The 9,716-nt window shown below is 35.6% G+C and overlaps 1 long non-coding RNA gene across 1 annotated transcript; it reads left to right on the top strand.

Annotated features, from left to right (window-relative positions):
* The first annotated feature begins 3,207 nt into the window (after window positions 1-3,207).
* LOC128249384 (uncharacterized) lies at window positions 3,208-7,571 on the top strand. The gene is made up of 2 exons (XR_008265489.1): window positions 3,208-3,314; window positions 6,625-7,571. It is a non-coding gene; the product is annotated as an uncharacterized LOC128249384 (long non-coding RNA).
* Window positions 7,572-9,716: the final 2,145 nt, after the last annotated feature.

Below are 9,716 nucleotides of genomic sequence, written 5' to 3'. Positions count from 1 at the left end.
TTTTTTGTTTTATATTTACACTGGATGTTCAGTAGAACTTTGTCCATCCTATAATATGTATATTCTTGAGCTCTAGTTTACACAACTGTCACATTTAGACACTTTCTTATACAGACAAACATTTTGTTGTCGCTTTCTCTACAGTTTCATAATCCTTGTTTTTATTAAAGTATGCTACTGCTGCTCTGTGACTTGTGGTGGTGTTGGTGGAGATGTAATTACTAAGGTAGAATTAGTCATTTTTTAAATAATTTAAAACTTAATATTTTATTTATTTTGTATTTCTTTTATGTTTTTTTTTTTGTCTCTCTTTCATCACTAAATTTTGTCTATTACAAAAAAAAAAGAAACCCAAAAAAACAATTATTTTTTTCTTGATGAAACATTTCCAAAGGATATTTACTATATGACATTGACTTACAAACTAAAATGGCATATTCAGGTTCAAATCCACCAGTCTTCTCTGCTGATATGAAACCAATGTTGTACAGATATATTTGTGTATATAAAGACAACTTTTTGCAAATCACACTTGTGTTTTTTCTTTATTTATGATTTAATTAAAAGAAGACAAGCATCAGTGCCCATAATTTATATTTGTTTCAACAAAGTTGAATCAACAGAAGTATTTCATTCTTCATTTTTGTGTACATCCAGAGTTAGATGGGCCTGCTGCAAATATGGAGATAATATGCAGATATTATCATTTATTTTAGTCTGATATCATTGTTTGTGAGGCTCATCATCTTCAGGTCTCAGCTCAGACTCTTTTGTCTTCCTTGGTATTCTACTATAACTTCCATTGTCAGCATGCAGCATATTTCCAGCTATGCTGTCTATTAACATTGTATCTGTATCACATATCTGCTAATCCTGCCTGTACCAACCGGTACCTTTAATGCCCTCTTAATATTTTAAACTGAAGGGATCCAACCATTTTCTCTACCACCATCAGCATCATCATTTAATGTCCATTTTCCATGTTGGCATGGATTGAACAGTTTGACAGGAGCTGTCTAGGCTCTAGTTGTCTGTTTTGGCATGGTTTCTATGGCTGGATGCCTTTTCTAATGCTAACCACTTTACAGTATGTTGGGTGCCTTTTACATGCTACTGGTATGGGTACTTTTACATGGCACTGGCACATGTGCAGTCTACATATATACATGATCATCTGTAGATAGATAAACAACCCTGATCAAGCTGACTTATTTTCATAGGTGTCCCACCTTTGACATATTTGTTTATACCAAGAGTCTATATTATCTACTTTATCCTCATTCAGACAATAAAGTGTGATTTGAGGGAGATATGGTTGCTATTTATTGCTGTTTGAACAATGGCATACAGGATCATATGTTGGTTGCAAGAGTGAGTATGGCTTACAAATACTGGTAATTTGTAGGGGCTGCTGGCAAATGATTTCAATGTGTTCAATACACAACTGAAACCTCTTCTGTATAATTTTTTTATTCATTCACTGGTGTAAGTAATCACACTGCAACTATAGTGGGATACCATCTGAAAGAGCTTTAGTCAACCCCAATAGTTAATACAGTCTGCTGCTTATTTTGTTGACCTTTATTTATTAAACTACTTAGACTGGTATAATCTTAAACATGGACACACATGCACAGTTTCCCAATGCTAGAATAAAACACAGTAAAAACACTGCACCTCATGATTGTGAAGCAAACTCCTTAATCTAATAGTCACAACCATTCCTGTATACAAAACATATATAATACAGAAAAAGAGAAAATATATATAATGGAGATTGAAGCATGTATGTTACATGCTAGGTGATCATTCTATTAATTATCCCCAAAACATTCTGATAATTTCCTCTGTCAGATTAGTACCTGCAAATATTATTTTGCTGGCTGAATCAACTAATTACCTCCCCTAATATCACACTAGGATTTCAAACAACATTGTAACCACTTAGACACCCAGCCACCACAGATAGATCATCTCACTACTGTCTAGCACAGTCCATTGAAATTCTGTGTTTATGACACAGAACAAGGCTAGAATGTGAATAATAATGAGCCGATAAGATTTTTTAGGTATAAATTGACATTTAATACTGGCCAAAGACTGAGAAATGAGAGTTGAATCTTGATACTGAACTGCATTTAACTGTTTAAGGAGGGGGAGGAGAAGCTGTCTGCAACTATTTAAAATTATCACCTACATTTGCCACAGCACTACGATTACCTCCATAAATTCTACCTGTTAGATTGTGGAGGCAATAGTAGTAGGTAATACTATAACTGCTGATGGTGTTGTGAAACCATCTTGTTGCATAGGCCCTTGCTTATATCCATATTAAATTTGATTGGGCAAACCTGTGATCAAAGGCATTTCAGTCATGGTCATCTTGTTTTTAAAGGAGCATCAACGCGTTGGTATCTAATGCATCCTTCTTTTAAAACAGTAGTGTTAAATTTGAAGGAAACTTGGCTGCTATTTTTAGCATTATGGGTCGATGACGCGGAGGCTTCTCTTGTTGAGTTTTGCTCATAGGGTAGATTTGAGATGAGCACAGGAAGTCAAGAAAACTTTAATCATTTTCAAGGAATTACTAAGTCAAGCAGAGAACTGCATTTCCTCATATTACTTATTCAAAGCTAAGATAGACTGGACGCAACATGTCACATTATCCAGAAAATATGAAGGATTGGTTTTGCAAGTGTGGTCTTCTTTACACAATCGCTGGAAGTAACTGACACTGCAAGAGAGCATAAGTAAAACTGTCAGACGAGCATGTTTTGGTGGCGGTGACGATGATGGTAATGTTGGAATTTTTAACAGTAATGTTTTGGTGAATATAAAGTTAATGCTAGCGGGGTATGAGGTGAGGCTATATTGTTGATGATACTAGTAATAGTTGGGGGAACATCAAGGGTAAACCACTTAGCTAAACTGCTTTCTTATTTCTTTATGTGTTTCCTCAATGAAGCAATGTCTCGTGTTCGTTTGAAATGAAGGTTATCTGCACTAGTCAGCAAACATTAAAATCAACCTAAAAATAGACGAGCAAACGAAATTAAATTTAGCATCTAGCCTGTGAATGGCTATAAATATTCGATGAAGATACTTTGCAGAGATTAATTTGTCTAACCTTATGCCCCTGATCGTTTTAAACCGATAAATCGATTCCAGGGGGAAAGCTTGAATGAATGAATGAACGAACGAATGAATGAATGAATGAATGAAGAAACCAGATGGCAAGGGAGATCATCAATAGAGACATTATGACAAGGGACGTAACTATGACGATCCTGTGTGTTTTTACATTTAATATCTGAGTAAGTATCAAATTTCACTCTTGTTGCGACCTGTTTGTTGTTATTTATTGACTTTTAGGGTTTACAACGACCGAGTGAATGGAATTTAGTTTTGGTTTGTTGCTTGTATTTTAAATATTATTTTTAGAAATATCGTATTACGGTAGAATTAGTATCAATGGTAAAATGGCTCCAATTTTTACTTGGGACTTTATAATAAAAATAGTTTTTGCTGATTCTTTTTTTTAAATAAGAAAACCTTTGACAGTTTGCGACGAAACTACAACGTTAAAAAACAAACATGTTTGTGAGTTTTGTTGTTCAGTGTATATCGATGTGTGTGTGTGCGTTTAAGTATACTTGTTTCATTCGGATATAGTATTTTCAGATTTAGAGATATACTCTTATGATTATTTATTATGTAATCCAGTTACCTGTGGTAGATTACAGCAGGCGCTTGTGAAGGTAGGCGAAGTGATAAAACACCCGGTGGGTTGTGTTTTCTATAGCTCATAAGGAGATTTCTACCTTTCGTCCTGATAAATTAATACATGTTTCCATAGGTCGTCTCTATTTCATTTCAGAAAACATACACGTCTGTTTTAATATACTCATATAATGTATGCTGGTAAAACCAGAAGAATCAGAAATAGAAAGTTACGAAAGTTAAAAAAAAGAAAAAAAGGTGGGGATATATTTAAAGCAAAAAAATCTAGAGGCAAATCGTTTGTAAAACAAGATTAATTTGAAAAAAAAAAAAAAAAAAGTAAAGCGGTCATAACGTGTGTCTGTCCAGTAAATCTCTCTCTGCCCCCACCACAAAAAAAAATAGAAAGAAAAAGAATTGTGGTTTTGCCTATTTAGAAGAAATTATTTTTAATGCTGAAATGTGACAGTTTGTCAGTATAAGCAATATGATTACGTCATTGTGATGTTGTGATCGACCTTGTCAGAAGCTGTTTTATAGTGACATTACCCTTGTTAAGTGTTAAACTATGTGGGTTTATTGCTGCCTGGCAACCACATTTATCCACGAATATATTCCTGGATCTAGTTCGTGATTTGACTTTTGCCCATGTCCAGGACTAGCTAAGTAATATTAAGTCACACCGAACATCCAGACCTCTCTTTATAAATGAACCAATCCATAATAACATTAGCCTGCATGGAAAGCGAGAGTCGCCCCCACTCTCTCTCTCTTCTCAGCTATCACTTCTACCACTATCCATCACTCACTCTCCCCTCCCCTCTCTCTCTCCCTCATTACACCCTACCATTACTCTAATAGTGTAAGTGGGGAAAGGCGAGGGAGTGGTCTGCCTTGGAGACTGCTTTCACTAGGGCAGCACTTTTGGATCTCCTGTAAAAGCCTGTATTGGAGGCAGCAAACTGAAGGACTTCCTGTGCAGCACACTCGAGCTACACCACCGCACCTCATTTCTCTGTTTCTGTCATTCCTTTCTGGTCTTCCACAAATCACTCTGTTCCTTCTTTCTTACAGATCTTTCTCCTTCTCACTACCCTCTCTTCTAGCCATTCTGTTGGTCACCTAACCTGAGTGAATGAATGGAGACAATGTTGGGTAGTGAAGACCCTTGTTTGGCAGCCTCAGCTTGTGTGAGTGCTACCATGAACTGTGCCATGTTTCCTAAGTGAAGTGATTGTTGGTCAAGCAGAGGTAACAGAATACTTGAGAAGACCTTTTAGTCTTGTTGAAGTTATGACAACCTCTCTAGTGTTGTCTGTAAACAAGTTGATATTAGGGAGGACATCCAGTCATAGAAACCATGCCAAAATAAGTATGAGGAAGACCTACTCTTCTAAACTATCTAGGATTAACTCTGAATAAGATCTAACTTGGACTGTGATGATGCATCCAGCCTACTCCAAGAAGGATAGCTAATGTAAAGAGTGGTAATGATACATATAAATATCTATGTGTGTGTGTGTGTGTGTATTTGATATTTATGTGTGTACACACACACACATGCATGTGTGTGTGTATATATATATATATATATATATATATATATATATATGTATCAGTACCCGCCTGACTGACCCTTGTGCTGGTGGCACGTAAAAGCACCCACTACACTCTCGGAGTGGTTGGCGTTAGGAAGGGCATCCAGCTGTAGAAACTCTGCCAAATCAGATTGGAGCCTGGTGTCGCCTCCTGGTCCACCAGTCCTCAGTCAAATCGTCCAACCCATGCTAGCATGGAAAGCAGACGTAAAACGACGATATAGTTACAAGATTACTTAAGCAGTAAGTATACAATATATTCCACCCAAAGGTGCTTGGATCTACATTACATATTAGAACAGCTCTGTTGAAATTTGCACTTGTTCGTTTTAATGTTAGCAGAAATGTGATGACTTAAATAAATGTGGCTCTCATGAGAAAAGAAAGGGATCTCACGTTTTTGATGTAAGTCCCTTACTGTGGAAAGGAAGAAATAATTTCAGGTGTTGTCATTGAAATATACCTAGAAATAGTGATGTTAATAGCTGGTTTCTTCTAATTTCTGGATTTTGCTTTGAAGTGAAATGTAAACATGTAGACATGTAGAAATGTAGACAAGTGTCTTCTACTAAAGTCCTAGGCTGATCAAAGCCTTGTGAATAGATTTAATAGAAGGAAACTGAAAGAAGCCTATCATATATGTGTGTGTGTTACTACCTCCTTGCCTTGGTATCATGCAATTGTTATGAGTGTCACTGTCTTGCAAGCAGTGTCCTTCATTTCTAACCTTCTATGAAAATATGTCTGGTCATGAGGAAATATTACCTTACTTGGAAGCAGGTGAGGATTGGTGACAAAAAAGGGCTTCAGGCTGTAGAAAATCCACTTCAATAATATATTCCATCCAATCCATTCAAGCATTAAAAACCGGATGTTAAAAAATTGATGATGATTTTCTCACTCTAAGCGAAAAATCAAATCATGTCTAGGACGTCTCTGTTGTAGATCGTTTCATCTTTTAAACAGTGTCTTATTAAAACAAAGAAAAAAATATATGAACCACATACAGGTATCATTTCTAAGTTTCTTACTAATTGATGTAAAACTAAATTATTGTCTTCTAAATGATTAGCCCACTCTAAAGCTTTCCTAAAACATCCTGATCTGAGTGCTTCAAACAGTTCTTAAATTACATATCTTGTAGAAGAGAAAAAGCAAATGACAGACATACTCCAAGTTTATAATGTGTGGCGTTATGCATTTAGACAACACAAATATACATTGCTATTCTGTTTATGTATATATGTTTGTGTGCATGCTTGAATGTGTTTGTTTAAAGACAGTAATATTTTCTATCTGATTTCAGGATGTACTACATAGTACCATAATTGCTGTACTTAACACCAACTTCTAAAAGAGATATTTCTGACACTGGTGGCTCTGTGAACAGTTTTTCATCCAAAGCTGAAAGTATTTAGTCGTAAAGGAAATGTAATAGAATTTGCAACTACAGTGATACTGAGCTGGGTTTCTTTTTTTAAGTGAAGCATTGCTAATTAGTAGATACCCATACTTACCTATCTGCACATAATGAAAACCAGTTGCAGAGAAAACCAGCAGCATTTGAGACATCTGACACCGAATCTACTTCCAGAGAGTCAAATATTTCGTTGTGTTGAAAAAAGTTTACTGGATTCCATCTGACAGTGATTCCAATTTATATTGCTATTTTATCATTTCAATTCTAATTCTGATATTTATTTATATCATCATTTTGTTTCTTTCTTCCTGCTCAGTCTCCTGAGTTTTCTCACTCTAAGCGAAAAATCAAATCATGTCTGGGACGTCTCTGTTGTAGATCGTTTCATCTTTTAAACAGTGTCTTATTAAAACAAAGAAAAAAAAGAAAAAAATATATGAACCACATACAGGTGTCATTTCTAAGTTTCTTACTAATTGATGTAAAACAAAATTTTAGTGGGGAAACACTTTGAAAGAGGCCATCAATAAAGAAAGAAAAGAAAATAAAGAAAATTACACAAGGTCAAGTTTATTTCAAAAGATGATTTCTGACAAAATACACAAGGCGGCAGACACTACAAGGAACTTGGCCTTGTGAATGCTGGATTTTGACTGCCAACCATCTCCTTTTTTAACCTCATCACTGGACAGTGTTTGAGTGTAGAGGACACATGAGGCGGCGGTGTGCAGATGATTCTAAGTCAAACTGTCTGGTTTGTGGGAAAAGCTTTGTCCATGAATACAGAGCTAAAACTCCTGTGCCGAGTGAGCCACCACCAGTCACATCACATACTTGTGAAGTGTGTGGCAAGAGTTTTTCACAAGCCGGTCTACTCACAAGCCATATGAAGGTACACATGGAAGATGTTTCACCAAACTGCAAAGTCTGTGGGAAGAGCTTCTTGCAGCATGAACCATTTAGCCAGCATATAAGGACACATAGTGTTGTGGAGGCTTTGCACAGCTGCCCCATATGTGAGCAAAGCTTCCATGAGGAAAGCATTTTAAGGACGCATATGAAAACTCATAAAAAAGATATGCAGTGTCAGGTTTGTAGGAAGAGCTTCTTTTGAAAAACGAACTCTCTCGCTGCCACAGACATGTATAACTACATATAAACAATGACATTGACATCCACAAACTTGTTAAGAAATGTACAAACTAATGACACTCTATGACTCTGTTTTGTACTGCTATTCTCTCTCTCTCTCTCTCTCTCTCTCTCTCTCTCTCTCTCTCTCTCTCACCTGCTCTTTCTCTCCTTCCTTCCCTCCTTCCCAGATGGGCCCACTTTAGCTATAGATATATTTCTATTCATTATCAACATAAAAAAGGTACTTACCCCTCAATGCACAGATACAAACATTTGTATATATATTGATAGTAATACTCAGATGCAAACAAATACATAAATTCATTCTCACACACACACACACTTGTATGAAAAGAGAACTTCATAGAGCTAGCTAACCCAAATTACAAATGCTCAAATTGTTGGGCTTTGACATCTCAGAACTATTTTACTCAACTGAATGTATGAACTCTACTTAGGATATATGAGTTTATCACAGGCAGATATGATTAATTCCATTAGTGTACTGAGAGTTCCAGGTTGATTCTCATGCATTACAGAATTTAAATGAATCCACAGGGAAAAATATCAAGAAGCATTCAACTGGACCATCTCTCTCAAGAAACCTTCTGGGAAAAAGTTCTTGTAAATACTTCCTCATATTAATAGCAAAATATAGTGGTGCATTATTTGTTTCAAGCCACATTTTGTGTAATTTTCTTAAAACAATGTCATCTACTTCAAAGATAAGAAAGTATTGCAACATCCTCTTAGGTTATGGTAAGAAGTGTATGGGCCCATTAATCTTCCACTCAAACCATAATCCTAGATCAAAGAATTATATCTAAATATATAAATTTTTAAGGATCCAGATGTTTGTACTAACCTATATATATGGAATAGAAATGGCTTTTTTGATAAAATTATCAGAAAAACCATTTCTATTCATTTTTTCAAATATATAATACTGTACCTGGGATTTATTTATCATTCTACTATACCACACACACACACACACACACACACGTATATAGTAAGAATGGATATACGCAGTGTGCATCAGTTTTACTGTTCAGATTTTAGCCTTCATTGTTAATCACATAAAACTCTTACCATTGATTACACGGGGTCCTATGTGGTCTGATGAAGGCTGCTATATCATAATATAAAAAGTGCATCAATAATGAGAGTAAAGAACATGGGCTTGAATATTGGATATTCTGTTAAAGGAATACTAAGTTTAAACATGACCCATAAATCAGCTAAAATTTAATTTCTCTCAGTTGTTTTCAGATGTTATCAAACCTTTAAAAAAGGCATTAGAACAACTGCAATAAACAAATTCTCTCTCTCTCTCTCTCTCTCTCTCTCTCTCTCTCTCTCTCTCTCTCTCCCCCCTCTCTCTCTCTCTCTCTCTCTCTCTCCGAATGTATGTGTGTGTGTGAATTTATCCTTCTATCAATGCATCTGTCCTGTCTGTCTTTATCTTTTTCTCTCATTGTATCTTTCTCTTTGCTTTATTTTTCCTTCTTCTATTCTCACTCATATGCTATCTATTTTTTCTTATACTTTCTTCTCGCTATCCTTTACTACCACTCCCTCTCTCCAACAACAACTCCCTCACTATTTACTGCTATCACTGTCTCATGAAATGTATATGAATGTGTATTTGTAGCAAGTAATTTCTTCCCATGCTGGCATGGGATGAACAGCTCTGCAAGTTTATTAATCCAGTTTTTCACCTTCTTATTAACACTATCAGGGAAAGACATTTAAAACACACACACACACACACACACACATATGAAATATATATATATAGATAGATAATATATATATCTATAATATATATATATTATACATAT

Source organism: Octopus bimaculoides, chromosome 14 (assembly GCF_001194135.2).
Source record: "Octopus bimaculoides isolate UCB-OBI-ISO-001 chromosome 14, ASM119413v2, whole genome shotgun sequence".
Lineage (NCBI taxonomy): Eukaryota > Metazoa > Mollusca > Cephalopoda > Octopoda > Octopodidae > Octopus > Octopus bimaculoides.
Note: the sequence above shows the minus strand (reverse complement) of the source record. Positions and strands in the feature narration are given on the sequence as shown.